This window comes from Pongo pygmaeus, chromosome 3 (genome assembly GCF_028885625.2).
Source record: "Pongo pygmaeus isolate AG05252 chromosome 3, NHGRI_mPonPyg2-v2.0_pri, whole genome shotgun sequence".
Classification (NCBI taxonomy): Eukaryota; Metazoa; Chordata; class Mammalia; order Primates; family Hominidae; genus Pongo; species Pongo pygmaeus.
In genome coordinates, this window is record NC_072376.2 from 39,003,759 (window position 1) to 39,024,875 (window position 21,117).

At 41.5% G+C, this 21,117-nt stretch overlaps 1 protein-coding gene, 1 long non-coding RNA gene and 1 other non-coding gene across 4 annotated transcripts in view; 2 read left to right on the top strand and 1 right to left on the bottom strand.

Annotated features, from left to right (window-relative positions):
* LOC129035238 (uncharacterized) overlaps positions 1-13,281 on the top strand; it is a 37,602-nt gene extending 24,321 nt beyond the window's left edge. Inside the window, exon 4 of the long non-coding RNA XR_010126211.1 lies at positions 8,205-13,281. This is a non-coding gene — a long non-coding RNA (uncharacterized LOC129035238). The remainder of the gene's footprint in view (positions 1-8,204) is intronic.
* SMIM14 (small integral membrane protein 14) overlaps positions 1-21,117 on the bottom strand; it is an 88,138-nt gene that overhangs the window by 59,622 nt on the left and 7,399 nt on the right. Inside the window, exon 1 of one of the 2 annotated variants that reach the window (XM_054485478.2) lies at positions 16,554-16,698. The exons of the other annotated variant lie outside the window; for it this stretch is intronic. The gene's annotated coding sequence lies outside the window, so the exon portion shown is untranslated. Of the gene's footprint in view, positions 1-16,553; positions 16,699-21,117 lie in introns of those variants that run through there. 2 annotated transcript variants of the gene reach the window in all.
* Positions 10,564-10,625, top strand: LOC129035941 (U7 small nuclear RNA). Its single transcript, XR_008502421.1, has one exon. It is a non-coding gene; the product is annotated as a U7 small nuclear RNA (small nuclear RNA).

The window sequence follows — 21,117 nt, forward strand, 5'->3', positions numbered from 1 at the left end:
ATTCTCATTCCTTATGCCAAAATAAATTCTAGATGCATGAGTGATTTAACTTTTAATTTTGAGACAGGGCCTGGCTCTGTCGCCCAGGCTGGAGTACAGTGGCGCAAACACACCTCACTGCAGCCTCAACCTCCCAGGCTCAAGTGATCCTTCCCTCTCAGCCTCCCAAGTAGCTGGGACCACAGGTACACACCCCATCTTGCTAGTTTTAAATTTTCTGTAAAGACAGGGTCTCCCTATGTTGCCCAGGCTGGTCTTGAACTCTTGAGCTCAAGTGATCCTCCCTCCTCAGCCTCCCAAAGTGCTGAAATTACAGGTGTGAGCCACCGTGCCTGGTCTAACTTTTAAAAATGAAAAAAAATGAAAAAAAGTTAACTTTTAAAAATGAAGTCACACATAAAATTAGTCAACTATAGCAACAGATTAGAATACAGTATACACAAACTGACCCATGATTTTACTGAAATTGAAAATATGCAAAAGGTGCCATTTAAAATCATGGATTATTTAATAAATGGCAGGGTAATTGTCTTTTTTTTTTTTAAAGTAAACTGTGACACATACATAAAGCACTGGAAGCCTGAGCAATATAGCAAGACCCTATCTCCACACACAAAATTTTTTTTAAATTAGCTGGGTGTGGTGGTGTGTACCTGTAGTTCTAACTACTCTGGAGGCTGAAGTGGGGGGATAGCTTGAGCCCAGGAGATTCAGACCATAGTGAGCTATGATCACACCACTGCACTCCAGCCTGAGTGACAGAACTAGACCTGGTCTCTTAAAAAAAAAAAAAACTGAAAGAACATACATCAGACTTAATATGTGAATAGCTCTGGGGAAGAGAATAAAATTTTGGGGAATAGAGTTTCATTGTCAATTTTTACATTTCTTATGAGTATGTATTTATGCATTACGACTTCTAAAATATAAATTTTAATTTTAAAAAGCCACACATATATAACTACAAGATGACTGGGATACATATAGAATATAAGTCCAAGAAACCATGAAGGAAAGGACCAATAATTTTAACAACCAAAACCAATAAAAGTTTCTATAAAACCAAAAAATATACCATAAAATGAAAATACAACAAACTTGAAAAACCATGTGCAATATCAGGGCTAGTTTCCTTAATTTACAGAGAACTCTGAAAAAATCAGTATGAAAATGGCAATCTAGTAGAAAAGTGAGCGAAGATAACATTCACAGGAAAATACAGAACTAATAAGCAAATACAAAATGGAAGTGCAAATCAGAACAATCTTATACCTATCAGGAGATTGGTAAAATTAATTCATCCAGCCGGACACGGTGGCTCACGCCTGTAATCCCAGCACTTTGGGAGGCCAAGGCAGGCAGATCACCTGAGGTCAGGAGTTCGAGACCAGCATGGCCAACATGGCCAAACCCCGTCTCTACTAAAAATACAAAAATTAGCTGGGCATGGTGGCGGGTGCCCATAATCCCAGCTACTCAGGAGGCTGAGGCAGGAGAATTGCTTGAACTCGGGGGGTGGAGGTTGCAGTGACCCAAGATAGCACTAATTCACTCCAGCCTGAGCAACCGAGCAAGACTCCATCTCAAAAAAAAAAAAACAATTAGCCAGGCATGGTGGTGTGCACCTGTAATCCTAGCTACTCAGGAGGCTGACACAGGAGAATCACTTGAACCCAGGAGGTGGAGGTTATAGTGAGCCGAGATTGCCCAGAGCAATCTCTGGGCAACAGAGCAAGACTCCATCTCAAAATAATAATAATAATTCATCCTGGTTAATTTGATGAATATTCATATTCAAACAAGTATGCAAAATTTCTGTACAGCGTGTTTACTGGAATACCATAACAGCAAAGAAAAAAGTAATGCAAAGTATTTATCAGTGTTGTTCCGATTAAATGATGCAATGAGTACATGAGATCCTATACAGCTGTTAGAAAGAATAAGGTAGATTTCTACGTGGTGATTTGATGAACCAACCAACATATATTGAGATGAAATCAAGCTGTAAACAGGGCAAACCTTTCCATCTAATATCCTTCTAGATCTGCTTGCCTGAGCTAAGGGGAGAAGGGGAGGTGAGAATTAGAAGGGGAGATGGAGATGCGGCCTAAGCTGGAGAGGCTCATTTTCCAGAAGGTAAGCAACACCATATGCAAACTCTACTTCACAGTTTTGTCTGAGGCCACTCTGTCCACACCTTTAAAAAAAAAAGGTGATTAGCTTTCACATTAGAGAACTGATTGTACATATCCAACACAGAAAACTCTGAAAGTAAATATAACCTACACTTATACGTAAAGTTCACCAGTAAATTCCTGTTTCTCAACTGTCTTTTCTTTTTTGTTGTTTTTTCTTTCTTGAGATGGAGTTGCACTCGTTACCCCAGTTGGAGTGCAATGGCATGATCTCGGCTTACTGCAACCTCTACCTCCCAGGTTCAAGCAATTCTCCTGCCTCAGCCTCCCAAGTAGCTGGGATTACAGGCATGCGCCACCATGCCCAGCTAATTTTTTATTTTTAGTGGAGACAGGGTTTCACCATGTTGGTCAGGCTGGTCTCGAACTCTTGACCTCAGGTGAACCGCCCGCCTCAGCCTCCCAAAGCGCTGGGATTACAGGCGTGAGACACCGCACCGGCCTCAACTGTCTTTCTTTTCAAATTGTACGCAAGGGCTCAGACTATGCTGGTCTGGATATAAGCAAGTGTTAACTACAAATACTGGTCCATCCTTCCTTAGTCCCGATGTGTATCCCCCCAGGCCAATACTGTGTTGGTTAAAATGAAATACTAGTCCATCCTTCCTTACTCCCGACGTGTATTCCCCCAGGCCCGTTAAAATGAAAAGATATTTTACTAAGATTTTCTTATTTTTTAAAAATTTGAGACAGGGTCTCACTGTGTCACCAAGGCTGGAGTGCAGTGGCACAATCACGGCTCACTGCAGCCTCGACTTGCCAGGCTCCAGCAATCCTTCCACTTCAGCTTCCCCAGTAGCTGGGACTGCAGGCACCTGCCATCATGCCTGGCTAATTTTTGTATTTTTGGTAGAGACAAGGTCTTGCCATGTTGCCCAGGTTGGTCCTGAACTCCTGAGGTTAAGAAATCCACCTGCCTTGGCTTCCCAAAGTGCTGGGATTATTGGCATGAGCCAACAAGCATGGCCTTTTACTAAGATTTTTATAAAAGAAATTAAATACGGAAATGACCACCTCTGTAGCCTCTGAACACAGAAATTTAAGAAAGCACAAGCACATTGGCTTTTATAAAGAAAGGGAGACTTGTTTTTATCAATGTATTACCCATCAAAATTGTAAAACATGGCTATTTTAAAATCTCTTTTTAATTCATTAAATTAACAAAATCAGACTCCACCACCACCCTAACAAAGCAGAGCTTCTGGAGGGCAGAAATCTTCGTCCTCATCATATCTGAACACCGCCTGTATTGCTTAGCCACAGCACTCATAGGATAAGTATTTACCGAATTCTTGACAATGGTTATTTTCTCTACATCTATATGTGCCAGGAACAAGCAAATCAACTAGAATTTTAAATTATACTTCAGTCTTAATTAGCCTCCAGTAAAATGAGAAAGTACATTTATAAATAGGACATTCCTCAATAGTGCTACACTTCTGTGGAACTTTCTTCCTGTAAACTTGAGCTGTTTTAAGTACTACTCCGTTTTCAGTTAACAGTTTCCATTTTAAAATCACTGGGGGTTTTTTTGAAAATAGAATGAACACAGTTCTCTTTTGGTGAGGACCCAAGAACGAGTGTCAACACAAATCAGCAGCTAGGCACTAGAAGAAAAAAACTTAACCAGTCCCACCGCACATTTAAATCCCTTGGTCTCCAGAGACATTAAGAAGCTGCTCTATCCTAGGCAAGACAGAACAGTTTTACTGAATCAGAATTTTAGTACATCTGCCTCAATGAGGTCTTCGATAGAAAGTAATTTAAAACAACATATCGTCTTGTATGTTTCATTGACTTGTTCATCTCCTCAATATATATCGCTAATGTTAGAGAACAATGCTAATACCAAAGTCACAGGGGGCTTGATCCTTGAGGACAAGCAGCTTCAAGACTTGTTTCTCAAAAACGTGTAACAGGTTACAAAGGTCTAAGTCATGAAAACATATATAGTTTACTAAGAAAATTCAAAATAGCCAGGCATGGTGGCTCATGCTTGTAATCTCAGCATTTTGGGACGCCGAGGCGGGCAGATCACCTGAGGTTAGGAGTTCGAGACCAGTGTGGCCAACATGGTGTGAAACCCAGTCTCTACTAAAAATATACAATTTGCTGGGCATGGTGGTGCACGCCTGTAACCCCAGCTGCTTGGGAGGCTGAAGCAGAATTGCTTGAACCTGGGAGGGTTGTAGTGAGCCGAGATGGCACCATTGCACTCCAGCCTGGGCAACAAGAGCGAAACTCCATTACAAAAAAAAAAAAAGAAAATTCAAAATAATCGAGGAGCAGTAAGGGAAGCAAACATAGGCATAGATGAAATAAAACGGACGATAAGTTGATAATTATTGAAGTTGGGTTATAGGTTCTGGGGAGTTCCTATGCTACTTTTTTTTTTTTGAGACAGAGTATTGCTCTTGTTGCCCAAGGTGGAGTGCAATGGCACGATCTTGGCTCCCTGCAACCTCCACCTCCCAGGTTCAAGCGATTCCCCTGCCTCAGCTCCAGAGTAGCTGGGATTACAGGTGCGTGCTACCACGCCCGGCTAATTTTTTGTATTTTTAGTAGAGATGGAGTTTCGCCATGTTGGGTAGGCTGGTCTTGAACTCTCAACCTCAGGTGATCTGCCTGCCTCGGCCTCCCAAAGTGCTGGGATTACAGGCGTGAGCCACTGCACCCGGCCCCTATGCTACTTTTAAAAATATTTTTATATTTCTATAATAGTCATTTAATTTACATGTCAGCATTTTCCCATTTTTGTGATAGCAATCTGACTCCAGGTATATATTAAGCAACATGGTTTATAAGTGACTTTTTATGTAGCATTAAGGGCAAAATAAACAAACATGTCTGAAGCTCTCAAACAATTCTTAGCACAGAAAAGCAGTGAAATAACATGAATGTTGAGAAGGCAAAAAGCAATTCCCCTTATTCTGCAGGTCCAGGTCATTTTCTCTCCTCTACAACTAATACAACCTTTCCTGGTAGAGTTTGGCAGTAATAACTCAGTTGAGTCATACTGTTGCTATATGTGGTGAGGGAATTTTCCAGTGCTGTTAACCAATTTATCATTGCTGTTAGAACCTTAAACACTCCAGCTCATGCAAGTCTCTAAGAGACAGAGGGAGTTAAAACAGCCAATAGAGTCTCTAAAATGTTTTTTTTTAATTTATTTATAGAAACAGGGTCTTGCTATGTTGCCCAGGCTGATCTTGAACTCCTGGGCTCAAGTGGTCCTCCCACCTTGGCCTCCCAAAGTGTTGGGATTACAGGCATGAGCCACGACCTCCGGCCTGAATGTAAGATATTAATATTAGGGGAAGCTGGGTGAGGAGTATACAGTAACTTTGTATTACCTTTGCAACTTTTCTGTAAGTCTAAATTTATCCCAAAATAAAAATATTTACTTAAAAAATGTCAAGTCCAAAAGACCTTTAAAAAATAAATAAATGGATGGGGGGATGTTTAGGGCAGTGAAACAATTCTGTATACTACTACAGTGGTAGATACATGTCATTATACATTTGTCAAATCCCGTAGGATGTACAATACCAAGAGTGAACCCTAATGTAAACTATGGACTTTAGGTAACAATGACTTTTCAATGTTAGGTTCATTGACTATAACAAAGGTTAACACTCTGGTGCCTGATAGTAGGGAAGCTATGCATGTGTGGGAGCAGGGGATATACGAGAACTCTATACTTCCTGCTGAATTTTCCTGTGAATCTAAAACTGCTCTAAAAAAATGACATTTTAAAAAAATAAACTAAAAAACTGGATGTGGATCAATGAAACAAGACTGGCCAGGAGTTAAAGACCATTGAAACTGGATCATGGGTAACTGAAAATTGTTGAGCCTACTTTTGTGTATATTTTTTAAACCTATAATAAAAAGTGTTTTTACAAAGCTTGTATCCTTAAGAATTACATTTCTATCACTCTGTCCTAAGGGACTGTCTGAATTGGGGATTACTGAAAATTCAAAAAATTATAAAGAACCCAAATGTTAGTAATTAAAGCTATGATACATTCAAGCAATGTAACATACTATGTAGTAACATGGTATAGCTAGCAAAACTGGCCTCTTGCTAACAGTATCTCTATAGTAGATTTGGCTTATTCTGCTAGGCTATTCCACTGAAAACATGGAAGGGACATCCCTGAAAAGGGTTAAATATTCCCAATTTTGTTGTTGTTGTTGTTGTTTTTGAGGCTGAGACTCGCTCTGTCACCCAGGCTGGAGTGCAGTGTCGCCATCTTGGCTCACTGCAACCTCCACCTCCTGGGTTCAAGCGATTCTCCTGCCTCAGCCTCCCGAGCAGTTGGGAACACAGGCGTGTGCAACCACACCCGGCTAATTTTTGTATTTTTAATAAAGACAGAGTTTCACCATGTTGGCCAGGCTGGTCTCAAACTCCCAGCCTCTAGTGACCTGCTCGCTCAGCCTCCCAAACTGCTGGGATTACAGGAGTGAGCCACCGGGCCTGGCCACATTTTATAACTTGGGAGTTTCTGACTCTTGCTGCTCAGACTCCATTGTGCTAACAGACATAAACTGAATGCGTGGTTTGGAAAGTTCTTTTTCTTTCCCTTTTAAAGTTAATCCTCCCTGGTACCCACATCAAAACATAACAGAATAGTGTAACCTGACTGTCAGCTTATCTTCTCTATACATCTTCCAATCCATTCCTTACATTTAAAAAAGAAAAAGAAAAAAGAAAAGCAGGATTCTAAGGACCCAGAATTACTGCAACTGGATTTTTTCCTTATTTTTCTCAAGGCTGTAGTATAAAAATATGTACCCTTATTAAACCTCTCTACTCTTTTTGCCAATCCCTGGTTTCCTCTCTCCTTCAAAAAGGTTAGTTCCCCGCTCCTTTTCCAAGAGCAACAATACTAAGAGATTCATTACCCTCCTAAGAAATGAGTCAGAATTCCAGTATGCTCAGTGTGAAATTCCTGTGATTAAGGTTTTTAAAAGTATTTAGAATTACTATCTACCTAGAAATTAAACTTGGGGAAGAATTATTGTACATTAAACTCATTATACCGGTTATTGTTAAAATGATCAGATACAGATTTTTTTCTTGTTTTCCTATGTTTCTATACATATTACTTTTTGAACCAAATTATATATTTACATATGAATGTGTAAATATTTACATATATGTACAAAGTTACATACATGTGTAAACGATACTACCCAAAATAAAAATAAAATGCTGATGTCAAAACTCCAATAACATTAGTAACTTAAGGCTAAGTTTTTCTCTATGGAGAGATGTTTGCAAATAGTCCCAAACCTTAAGATTTTAGTTTTTGAAAGAGGACCTAAGTGGCCTTGGGACAGAAGTAGTAAGGAGACTTTTCACTGTATACGATTATGTGTTTTCTGAAATTACACCATTTGAATATTTTAACTATTCAAAGAGTATTAACTTTGTAAGAGAATAATCTTAGAGTAAGTTTCTTGTTCTTCTCTCGACCATAACCATTAGCTCTAGGGAAAAATAATTATATCTCAATTTACTCGAACTGAATATGCTAAATTGTTTAAACCCTGTCTTACTCTCTATCATCACTGAATTTGTTGGTTAAATATATCATAAAAGGGATTGTAACTCCGTAGGTAAAGGTAACAAAATTAACCATATCCCATCATCAATGAAGATATTAAAAAGTATGTAAACAGGCCCTATCATGGATACTTCTAAAGTCAGCCTTTCACCTAAATCTGAGGCAATCATTGTTTGCAAAAATCAGTTTTCAAAGTTTACTTTTCCCTTCCCTACTCACTCTCTGGTGGAAGCTTTAACAGCAGAAGAGAATCTAAACAATGAAACAGTGTATCTAAAACAGTGTATCTACCATAAACTATTAATGTTGGTATAGTATTTTGTTAAGTTTAAAATAAAAGCAAATGGAAATTCATTTTAAAAACACGTAAGACAGAAAAAAATCAGGAAAATGACAATGCCTAAACTAGTTTTGTTTTTTATCTTTTCCCAAGGTGCATCTGCAATCAAAGACATCATCTGGATGCTTACCATAGTTGAGATGACAAACGGAAAAAATGGTAGAGAGAGGAGAGAAGTAAGAGAGAATATTACTCCTGCCAAAGCAAGCCCACTTCTTCAGAAATAACAAGTGAAGCCAACATAGAAACCTAAAACTATCAGTGACATCTACTCAAGTCTTGGCAAATACAGAAAAGGCCCCCAAAACATCACCAGGGGCTGCTGAGGAGAACTTACACCATCAAGAAAAAGGAAAATTCATTCAATCGAGCCCAACTCATTTGCACACCTTGATACTGAACACTGCAACAGGCATGGGAAAAACAATGCTGAGCAAGATGTGATCACCATTCTCAAGATAACCTCAGTCTAATAAAAATGGGGCTCCAGGAACTGCACTTGAAAGCACCAGAGTATTGGGAGGCCGAGGCGGGTGGGTCACGAGGTCAGTTCAAGACCAGCCTGGCCAAGATGGTGAAACCCCATCTCTATTAAAAATACAAAAATTAGCCAGGCTTGGTGGTGGGCACCTGTAATCCCAGCTACTCAGGAGGCTGAGGCAGAGACTTGCTTGAACCCGGGAGGCAGAGGTTGCAGTGAGCCGAGATCACACCACTGCACTCCAGCCTGGGCGACAGAGCAAGACTCCATCTCAAAAAAAAAAAAAAAACCCCCAGTGTAATGGAACTCACTCATTCTCATTCTCTTTCACCCACTCTAACGGACTACACTTCCCAAGCAGCAAGTACCATTGCATAATAGCTTTTATATTTTTTAGGTCTGGTAATTTACAGAAAGGACTGCACACACTTTTTTCAACCTGCATGTTGGACCTTGCAGGGCTGTCAAGCCTCCTGTTGAGAAGAAATTGAGTGTGAATAGACTCAGTGGGAAGCAGCATTATGGAGTAGAGATTTGGGCATAAAATGGCAGCAGGGATGCATATACACCATATACTCACCTCTCCTGGCTGTTAGATCCTTTATATTCCACAAGCCTGTCTTTGGAATATATATGATATATTATCTCTAACCAACAAATTAAGTGATGATAGAGGGTAAGACAGGGTTTAGATAATTTAGCATGTTCAGTTCAAGAGAAAATTGAGATATAATTAAATATATATGAGAAAATTGAGATATATTTATATATCTCTCCCTCAATTTTCTCAAAAAAAAAAAAAATATATATATATATATATATATATATATATATATATATATATTTTAAGAGCGAGATAGGGACTCACGCTCTGTGGCCCAGGCTAGAGTGCAATGGCAATCATAGCTCACTGCAGCCTCAAACTCATGGGGGCTCAAGTGATCCTCCCATGTCAGCCTCCTGAGGAGCTGGGGACTAGAGGTGCAGGGCACCACACCTAGCTACTTAAAAAAATATTTTTGCTGGGCATGGTAGCTCATGCCTGTAATCCCAGCACTTCGGGAGGCTGAGGTGGGAGGACTGCTTGAGCCCAGGAGTTCAAGACTGGCCTGGGAAACAGCAAGACCGCATCTCTATTAAGAAAAAAAAAAAAAATTCGGACGGGCACAGTGGCTCACGCCCGTAATCCCAGCACTTTGGGAGGCCGAGGCGGGCAGATCACAAGGTCAGGAGATGGAGACCATCCTGGCTAACACGGTGAAACCCCGTCTCTACTAAAAATACAAAAAATTAACCAGGCATGGTGGCGAGCGCCTGTAGTCCCAGCTACTCGGGAGGCTGAGGCAGGAGAATGGCGTGAACCCGGGAGGTGGAGCCTGCAGTGAGCCGGAGATCACGCCACTGCACTCTAGCCTGGGTGAGAGAGCTAGACTGTATCAAAAACAAAATTATTTAAAAATAAAAATATTTTTTTTTGTAGAGACAGAGGTCTTGCTATGTTGCCCAGGTTGGTCAACATAGCAAGGCCAAGCTGATCCTCTGGCCTCAGCCTCCCAAACTGCTGGGCTTATAGGCGTGAGCCATTGTGCCCAGCCTGGAATATGCTGAATATAAAAGTGCTTGTGAGCTGCTATGTACTATAGGAATGTAATGAAAACAATATTTTACTATTACTGTTTCTACAACAATCCACTTTTATGTGGGAAGTGGTGAGTAAGTCCTGATGGCCCTGTGTTAAATCTTTAAGGCCAAATGTCTTCTTTAGTCCTGGCAGGAATAAACAAGTTTTTCAAAAATGGTGTGCAAACACACACACACATACATAATTACAACCAGCAAATCAGATTTATAGAATTTTCTGAACAAATTCACCTCAAAATATATCTATTTATATTTATATATCAAAATTGGAATCACAAATAAATGGGGAAGGGATTGCAATTTCAATAAATTCAGTGCTAGGAAAACCTACAGTGTTACAGCTCTTTTAGAATTTGTCTAGCAGGCTTTCCGGTTTTTGCTGGAAAGCTCCCCAGAAAAAATTCCAAAAAGAAAAAGAAAACCTACTAGCAGTTAAGGAGGAAAAAAATCAGCAATTCTACCAGATAAGTAAGGTTAGCATTTATTTGATCTTCAGGGAAGGACTTCCTACAGATACATACAAACTTTGCATCCATTAAAGTACAGAGAGAAAACAAAAAAGATAAATACAATGAAAAATATCAAATTTAGGACATAAGACTGTGCATTTAAAAAAAATCCCAAGTAAAATTAAAAGAGCAAAAGAATTATTAGGGGAAAAAAAACTCCAAACATTCCACTAATATAGCTGGCAAAGACATTTTAAAAATACAGAGCATATGCAAACCAATTCTTTAGTAAGATGGAGCCATTTATACACTGCATTTGAAATTACAAACTATGATAACTTGTCTGGCAATACAAATCCAGATGTTAAAAAACGTGCATGCACTCTGAATAATTCCAGTTCTAAGACTATCAAGGAAAATAATCTGAAATACAAAGATTTATATACAAAGATGGCTATCATGGCTTCAAAGTAGTGAAAAATGGGGATGATCTAAATACCCAGCTAAGAAGAAATATTTAAATTGTGATATACACTGTAAAGTATTATACAGCCAAATGTTTTTTTTGTTTGTTTGTTTTTGTTTTTGAGAAAGGCTCTTGCTCTGTCACCCAGGCTGGCATGCAGCAGAGCAATCATTGCTCACTGCATCCTTGACCTCCCAGGATCAAGTGATCCCATCCCGAGTGACTGGAACTACGGAGGCGCGTGTTATCATGCTTGGCTTTTTTTTTTTGAAGTAGAGACGGGGTCTCATTATGTTTCTCAGGCTACTCTCGAACTCCCAGGCTCAAGCCATCTTCCTGCCTCAGCTTCCCAAAGTGCTGGGATTACAGGAATGAGCGACCGCACTCAGCCTCATTTTCTTAATAATATGGAGAAATGATCACAACATAATGTTAAAAGTATATTAAAAAGGGCATAAAAATAAACACAGCAAATGCACTGTTTTTGTTTGTTTTTTGTTTTTTTGAGACGGAGTCTTGCGCTGTCACCCAGGCTGGAGTGCAGTGGCGCGATCCCGGCTCACTGCAAGCTCCGCCTCCCGGGTTCACGCCATTCTCCTGCCTCAGCCTCCAGAGTAGCGGGGACTACGGGCGCCCGCCACCATGACCGGCTAATTTTTGTATTTTTAGTAGAGACGGGGTTTCACTGTGTTAGCCAGGATGGTCTCGATCCCTGACCTCATGATCCCGCCAACTTGGCCTCCCAAAGTGCTGGGATTACAGGCATGAGCCACCGCGCCCGGCCGCAAATGCACGTTTTAATTTATTTTTATTTTTATTTATTTTTTGAGACGGAGTCTCGCTTTTTTGCCCAGGCTGGAGTGCAGTGGCACGGTCTCGGCTCACCGCAACCTCCGCCTCCCGGATTCAAGTGATTCTCCTGCCCCAGCCTCCCAAGTAGCTGGGATTACAGGTGTGTGGCACCACATCCAGCTAATTTTTTTTATTTTTAGTAGAGACAGGGTTTCAGCATGTTGGCCAGGCTGGTCTTAAACTACTGACCTCAAGTGATCCGCCGCCTCTGCCTCCCCAAGTGTTGGGATTACAGGCGTGAGTCACCGCGCCCGGCCTGCAAATGTGCATGTTTTTAAAGGCATAGGAAAACACATACAAATGAAAAGCCTGAAAGAAAACATAAAACTTTAACATCTGTTATCTCTGGGTGGCAGGATTTTACTTTTCACTTTGTACAGTTTTCAAATATCATATAATGGTTACACATTAACTTTTATAATCAGGAAAAAAATTTTTGGATGCAGCAGCTAAATCCAGGGAAGGTCACTCAGTTTCTTCAACAAATAAATGGCAAAAAAATAAATAAATCTTAAGAGATGGCAGGGGAATGGTTACAGATTAAAACAAAATTAAGAGATACCAATCTTGATTCAAACCAACCTAGTAAAAGGACATTTATGAACTATCAGGAACTTTGAACACTGTTTAAATGACATTGTTACATAAGTACAATGTCAATGATCACATCTAAAAAGAGTCCTTATCTCTTAGGACTCTCACTAAGTATTTTCAGTTAAAGTGATACAATACCTGGGGTCTAGTTTAAAATAAACCTGCCAAGTGGGGAGAGGTATGGATGAAACAAAACCACCGTGAGTTTAACTGCTGAAGGCAAATGATGGGTCCACAGAGATTCATTATACCATTCTACCTTTTAGTGCTAAAAATTTCAAATTATTAATACATAAAAGGTTTTTAAAAATACATTTTTATAGAAAAACAAACAATTATCTCTTTCCCTTCTCTCCCACTCCATGCAAACAGAGCTCTTCCTGAGAAGGCAGGGATAACATTGGCTAATTCAAGGTCAGAATATGAAAATTCTTTTATTGTGATTTTAAAGAATGTGATTTATGATAAAACTACTTTTCATATAGCCAGCCAAATCTTCACAGTGATGAAGAACAATATCATAATCCTTTCCATGTTAAAAATAGGCTGCGCGCGGTGGTTCATGCCTGTAATCCCAGCACTTTGTGAGGCCAAGAAAGTTAGATCACCTGAGGCCAAGAGTTCAAGACCAGCCTGGCCAACATGGTGAAACTCCATCTCTACTAAAAATACAAAAAAATTAGCCAGGTGTGGTGGTGCATGCCTGCAGTCTCTGCTACTTGGGAGGCTGAGGCAGGAGAATCACTTGAACCCAGGAGGCAGAGGTTGCAGTGAGCAGAGATTGCGCCACTGCACTCCATCCAGCCTGGGTGACAGAGCAAGACTCCATCTGAAAAAATGAAAAAACAAAAACCCTCAGCAAGAAGAAAATGCACAGTAACAATTTAGAATGTATGCAATTATTCATAACCGTTGTCTGGTCAGTAAAAAAGAAATAAAGGTTAAAAAAATAGAACGAATGCAATTAGTTTTTATATAACAGAAAACAGAGATACTGGTCAATGAAATGGGAGGCCAGAGGAAGCATTCTATGCATTTTTATCTTAAAAAGCATCAATAAGTAGTTGGGATGACTTTTATCAGATTACCCAAAGTCTCAGTATAATGAGGTGTTCAAACCTACTCATACACAATACTTTTTACAAAATATTCAAAACTGATTATTCTTTTAATGCAAATGGCTCTCAAATATTACCACACCTAGTTTATGTTCTAATGTAGCTTTACTACTTTCACATCTTAACAAGAGCCCTTCTGATAAAAATCAAAGCAGGAAAATTTCCTGTTTTTAAAATGAGGAACATAGCCCCAGCTAAGGTAGTAATTTCACCATGATCACACATCTAGTATATGACAGATCTTATACAGGAAGTCACATTGTAAAATCCTGATCAGGACTCATTCCTCATCTGCCAGATATGACCAATCATGCTAGTTATGTTTGTTTCACCCTTACAAAGACAACTTTAGAGCGGTACAGAAATTAGATAACTATCAAATAACTTTCTATTAGTTTGGCCGGGCGCAGTGGCTCATGCCTGTCATTCCAGCACTTTGGGAGGCTGAGGCAGGCCAATCACCTGAGGTCAGGAATTCAAGACTAGCCTGGCCAACATGGTGAAACCCCGTCTCTACTAAAAATACAAAAATTAGCTGGGCGTGGTGGCGTGTCCCTGTAATCCCAGCTACTTGGGAGGCTGAGGCAGAAGAATCGCTTGAACCTAGGAGACGGAGGTTGCATTGAGCTGAGATCACACTCCAGCCTGAACAGAGCAAGACACCATCTCAAAAAAAAACACAAAACTTCCTATTCATTCTTAGTAACAAAATACTTTTCTCTTAAACTACATTTGCTTCTCTGATGGGAAGCAGGCAAGAAAAGGATGCAGACTCGGCTGGGCGTGGTGGCTCACGCCTATAATCCCAGCACTTTGGAAGGCCGAGGCAGGCAGATCATGAGGTCAGGAGTTCGAGACCAGCCTGGCCAACAAGATGAAACCCCATCTCTACTAAAGATACAAAAAAAAAAAGACAAAAATTAGCTGGGTGTGGTGGCGCATGCCTGTAATCTCAGCTACTCGGGAGGCTGAGGCAGGAGAATTGTTTGACTCTGGGAGGCGGAGGTTGCAGTGAGCTGAGATCACGCCATTGCACTCCAGCCTGGGCAACAGGGCGAGACATCATCTCAAAAAAAAAAAGAAAAAGAAAAAGAAAAAGAAAAGGATGCAGACTCAAGTTCAAATTGGCCAATTAATGTTTGCTAAAAATTATTCTAAAGCTACACCTGGGAGAAGTTAAAGACATACAAAATTTAAATGTTGAAATAAACCCCATTACACGCCCTCAATATCACAGTTCACTGTGATCTAAACTCACGCAGGATTAAAACCCCCTGAAACTCATCATTACAAATTGTTTTTTCTTTTTTGAGACAGAGTCTTGCTGTGTTGCCCAGGCTGGAGTGCAGTGGCACAATCTCTACTCACTGCAACCTCCACCTCCCGGGTTCCAGTGATTCTCTGCCTTAATCTCTCGAGTAGTTGGCGCTACAGGCATGCGCCACCACACCCAACTAATTTTTGTACTTTTAGTAGAGACGGGGTTTCACCATGTTGGTCAGGCTGGTCTCAAACTCCTGACCTCTGGTGATCAGTCTCCCAAAGTGCTGGGATGACAGGCGTGAGCCACTGCACCCAGCCAATCCCTGAAATTCTTATAAAATAATTTTACAAGAAAGTGAAAGCTTAAAGACACCCTTCTCAGAGGGCATACTATTCAAAAGGAAGAGACTACAGCAGGCAAGAAAGGACAACAAAAATTTATTTTCCACAGAATACAACAGGAAAATACAGAAGCAACTAGGTCAGCATGGCCAGAGGCCACTGTATAGATGAGGTATAGATTAGTGCAGGGGTCCCCAACCCCCAGGCCATGGACTGGTACTGGTCTGTGGCCTGTTAGGAACTGGGCAGCACAGCAGAAGGAGGTGAGGCGGAGGCCAGCAAGCATTACCACCTGAGCATTACCACCTGAGCTCTGCCTTCTATCAGATCAGCAGTGGCATTAGATTCTCACTGAAGCGACTGCATGCGAGGGATCTAGGCTGCACGATCCTTATGAGAAAATAATCTCTGATGATCTGAGGTAGAATAGTTTCATCCCAAAACCATTCTCCCCACTCCCCCCACCCCTGCCCCAGCCCACTGAAAAAACTGTCTTCTATGAAAACGGTCTCTGGTGCAAAAAAGTTTGGGGACCACTGGATTAGAGTATACCAAGTCTTCATTTATTTATATTCAACAAATCACAACTTCACAAGTGGCACTATTACAACTTTGGAGATACAGCAGTTCTCGCCCACTCAATTAAGAATCGCTTGAATTGGAAAGAGGAAAGAACTGAGGCTCTGAAAGCTTCAGTAATTTGCCCAAAGTCACACAGCACAGGAGGTGGGATTCAAACGCCCTGTCTTCTCTCACTTCTCCTTTCTTGAAAAGGATGTATCTAACAAATTCTCAGGGGACAAAGTAACCAGCAAGAGAGTTCAGAGGAGGATACAGAAGAAACAAAGGTAGCTTTTACCATCAAGAGCTTGCAATCAAGTTAACTGTTAATTTAAATTAAATAATTGCATACCAATAGATAATTAACAACTAAATAAATGTTACAAATTACCTTTGTGATCACTACTTTGGAGAAAGCTCAAAACTCAAGGAAAGGAGAACACTTTTCTCCTTAACCTTCTATTCCATCACTACTAGGCTTAACTCTTCAAGGTCAGAGAGAACTTCCTCATCTCCTTAATGATTCCATTTCTCTACAACACATGATTCCGTTAAGATTCATCCCCCAGGCGGCCACCATTTTTCTAGAAATTCTCATTAAATGTGACCCTATTTTCTCAGATGCCTTAGTCTATTGGGATGCTTAAACAAAATAACACAGACTGGGTAACTTACAAACAACAGAAATTTACTTCTCACGGTTCTGGAGGCTAGGAAGTTCAAGATCAAGGCACTGGTAGATTCAGTGTCTGCTGAGGACCCACTCTCTGGTTGGTAGATGGTGCCTTCTCACTGTGTCCTACTATGGTGGAAGAGGGCAAGCAGCTCTCTGAGCCCTCTTTTATAAGGGCACTACTCCTTATCATGATAGCTCCACCCTCATGACTTAATCACTACCCAAAGGCCCACCTCCTCCTAATACTATCACACTGAGCGTTAGGATTTCAAATATGAATTGTGGGGAACACAAGCATTCAGACCAAAGGATTGTCTTAAACATTACCTTCTCTTTCCTGGGCGACTCTTTTCTCTTTACCTATATCTGACTCCTATTCTAGGATCACTTTAGACAACACTTGCCAAAACATCATGGGATAGCAGAAAGAACATCCTTAGACAAAAAACTTACGGCAGTACTGAGAAATAGTAATGGATAAATCGCTTAGCCTTGTTGTGACTATAAAACAGGAGTGAACTGAAACTCCTCATTTTAAACAGCCGCGCAAAGACCAAGCGAGAATTTGTAACAGTACTTAATAAACTGAAAAAGTTTTAAAACTTGGGGTCAGTTGAAGACTTTAACCCTTAGCCCAAGTTCTCTGGAGTGTGTGTGTTCCACTGGGGCCAAAGCTATCACTCATCTGCATAAAAGGGAAAGGAAAGAAAAGAAAGAAGTCTTCTATTCTTAATCTTGGTCCCTCACCTACTAATGTCCTGTCCTTTCCTGGCCACAGTTTACTCTTGTACAATCCTAAGAATTCTCTCTGTGCCTGGTCAAGGTCCAGGGGTAAAACGGATCATAAATAGTCAAACAAAGGAAAGCTTTTCAATTACATCATCTTTGTTTGTATTCAATATCATAACCATAAGTTTCATAATTTGAAAACGTTTTCTAAAATTTCCACCCAAGAGGGCACATGTCATCAGGACCTCCTGTGTCATGGAGAGAAAATTTTTTAATCCTAAAAAAAAGGCTAGGCATGGGGGCTCACGCCTATAATCCCAGCATTTTGGGGGGCCAAGGCAGGAGGACTACGAGGTCAGGAATTCAAGACCAGCCTGGCCAACATGGTGAAATGCCGTCTGGACTAAAAATACAAAAATTAGCCAGGTGTGGTGGCACATGCCTGTACTCCCAGCTACTCAGGAGGCTGAGGCAGGAGAACTGCTTGAACCTGGGAGGCAGAGGTTGCAGTGAGCCAACACCAAGCCATTGCACTCCAGCCAGGGCAACAGAGTGAGACTCCATCACAAAAAAAATATATATATATATTCTACCCAAGAATATTTACTAGTCATACTCTAAATTTTAACATTTTAAACTCAGGAAAATGTGACCAGGCGCAGTGGCTCACGCCTGTAATCCCAGCACTTTGGGAGGCTGAGACAGGCAGATCACAAGGTCAGGAAATCAAGACCAGCCTGGCCAACATGGAGAAACCCCGTCTCTACTAAAAATATTAAAAAAAATTAGCCGGGCATAGTGGCACACGCGTAGTCCCAGCAACTTGGGTGGCTGAGGCAGGAGAATCGCTTGAACCCGGTAGGAGGAGGTTGCAGTGAGACGAGATCGCAGTACTGCACTCCAGCCTGGGCGACAGGGCGAGACTCTGTCTCAAAAAAACAAACAAACAAAAACTCAGGAAAATGTTTTTCTTCTTCTCTTTTTTTTTCTTTTTTTGAGCCGGAGTCTCCGTCTGTCGCCCAGTGCATTCTCAGCTCACTGCAACCTCCACCTCCTGGGTCCAAGTGATTCTCCTGCCTCACCCTCCCGAGTATCTGGGATTACAGGTGCATGCCATCACACCCAGCTAATTTTTATATGGTTAGTAGAGACGGAGTTTTGCCATGTTGGACAGGCTGGTCTCGAACTCCTTACTTCAGATGATCCACCTGCCTCAGCCTCTCAAAGTGCTGGGATTACAGGCATGAGTCATTGTGCCCAACCAGGAAAATGTTTTCCATAAATCAGAAACAGAAAAATTTAACAGAAAATATAAAAATTCCAGGCCAGGCCTGTAATCCCAGCACTTTGGGAGGCCAAGCTGGCTGGATCACCTGAGGTCAGGAGTTTGAGACCAGCCCGGCCAACATGGTGGAAACCCATCTCTACTAAAAATACAAAAATCAGCTGGGCGTGGTAGTGTACATCTGTAATCCCAGCTACTTGGGAGGCTGAGGCAGGAGAATGGCTTGAACCCAGGAAGCAGAGGTTGCAGCCAGCTGAGATCGTGCCACTGCACTCCAGCCTGGGTGACGAAGCAAGACTCTGTCTCAAAAAAAAAAAAAAAAAAATATATATATATATATATATATACACACACATATTATATATATATTCCATACTATGTTGATCCCACATAATAGTGCATACAAGTTACTCATAAATTTTTTTTTTTTTTTTTTGGAGACAGGGTCTCTATTGCCCAGGCTGTAGTGCAGTGGTGTAATCATGGCTCACTGCATCCTCGACCTCCTGAGCTCAAGCCATCTTCCCACCTCAACCCCACAAGCAGCTAGGACTACAGGTGTGTGCCACCACAATGGCCTCACTTATCAATGTTAAGAAAGCAGTAGGTTTCTGTTTTGAGATAGGTTCTCTGTTAGCCAGGCTGGAGTGCAGTGGCGTGATCACAGCTCCCTGCAGCCTCAACCTCCCCAGCTCAAGCAATCCTCCCACCTCAGGCTCCGGAGCAGCTGAGCCCACAGGTGCATGCCATCACACTCAGCCAATTTTTTTACTTTTTTGTAGAGAGGGGGTCTCGATGTGTTGCCCAGGTAGGTCTTGAACTCCTGGGCTCAAGTCATCTCCCCACCTCAGCCTCCCAAATTGCTGGGATTACAGGCATGAGCCACCATGCCTGGCCAGAAAGCAGTTTTTAACAGCTGTATTACAAAATACTGGTGTGTTCTAAACTTGAGAGGTATATTACAAGCAATGGTACTAGTTTGTTAAAGATGAATGTTATCTAAATAAATTAAAACAGAATCAAGACTTTTCCTTAATATTTCATTCACATGCTTGTCTATATGATTTCTCTGAGCAGAAAGAAGCAGAGTGCTGAGTGCAGTGGCTCACACCTGTAAAACCAACTCTGATGGGCTGAGGCAGAAGAATTGCTTAAGCCTAGGAGTTTGAGACCAGCCTGCCAAGGTGGTGAGACCATCTCTACAAAAAACTTTAAAATTAGCCAGGCATGCTAGCATGTGCCTTCTTATGTAGTAGTCCCAGCTACTCGGAAGGCTGAGAAGGGAGGATAACTTGAGCCCAGGAGTTCAAGGCTACCGTGAGCTATGATCACACCACTGCACTCCAGCCTGTGTGACAGAGACCCTGTTTCTAATTAAAATAAAAATGAAAGAAGCAGAGTATGGCTACTGCTCTCCAAACTAAGTAACTCACAGCCTCTTTCTTCCATATCATAGCTGAGATGACATGTGCACAAAGATGCGCATAAACATCATTAGTCATATTGGGAAAAATGCTTAGAACTACTGTGATAAAGAAAGCAATTACTGGGCCAGGCGTGGTGGCTCATGTCTGTAATCCCAGCACTTTGGGAGGCCGAGGCAGGCGAATCACCTGAGGCCAGGAGTTCAAGACCAGCCTGGCCAATATGGTGAAACCCCATCTCTACTAAAAATACAAAAATTAGCTGGGCATGGTGGTGGGTGCCTGCAGTCCCAGCTACTTGGGAGGCTGAGGCAGGAGAATCGCTTGAACCCAAGAGGTGGAGGTTGCAGTGAGCCGAGACTATGCTCTGTGCCATTGCACTCCAGCATGGGCAACAAGAGCAAAACCCTGTCAAAAAAGAAAGAAAGAAAGAAAGAAACAAAGCAAGCAAGCAAGCAAGCAATTGTTAACAAATAAAATAAATAAACAGATTTTAAAAGTCTGTTCAAAATTTCAAGCAAGTCAGTTTCTTCTACATTACCTTTCCCAAGAGTAACAAAGCAGCAAAATATATATTGTATAAAAAGCAAACTTGTTTTTGCCAGGGCATGGTAGCTGTAATCCCAGGACTTTGGGAGGCTGAGGTGGGCAGATCACTTGAGGTCAGGAGTTCAACACCAGTCTGGCCAACAGTGAAACCCCGTCCCTACTAAAAATACAAAAATTAGCCGGGCATGGTGGCAGGTGCCTGTAATCCCAACTACTCGGGAAGCTGAGGCACAAGAATCGCTTGAACTCGGGAGGTGGAGGTTGCAGTGAGCTGAGATCGTGCCACTGCACTCCAGCCCGGGTGACAGAGCGAGACTCCACCTCAAAAAAAAAAAGAGCAAACTTGTTTTTAAAAACTATGTTGTGGCCGGGCGCAGTGGCTCACGCCTGTAATCCCAGCACTTTGGGAGGCCGAGGCAGGCGGATCACGAGGTCAGGAGATCGAGACCATCCTGGCTAACACGGTGAAACTCCATCTCTACTAAAAATACAAAAAAATTAGCCAGGCATGGTTGTGGGTACCTGTAGTCCCAGCTACTTGGGAGGCTGAGTTGCGGGTACCTGTAGTCCCAGCTA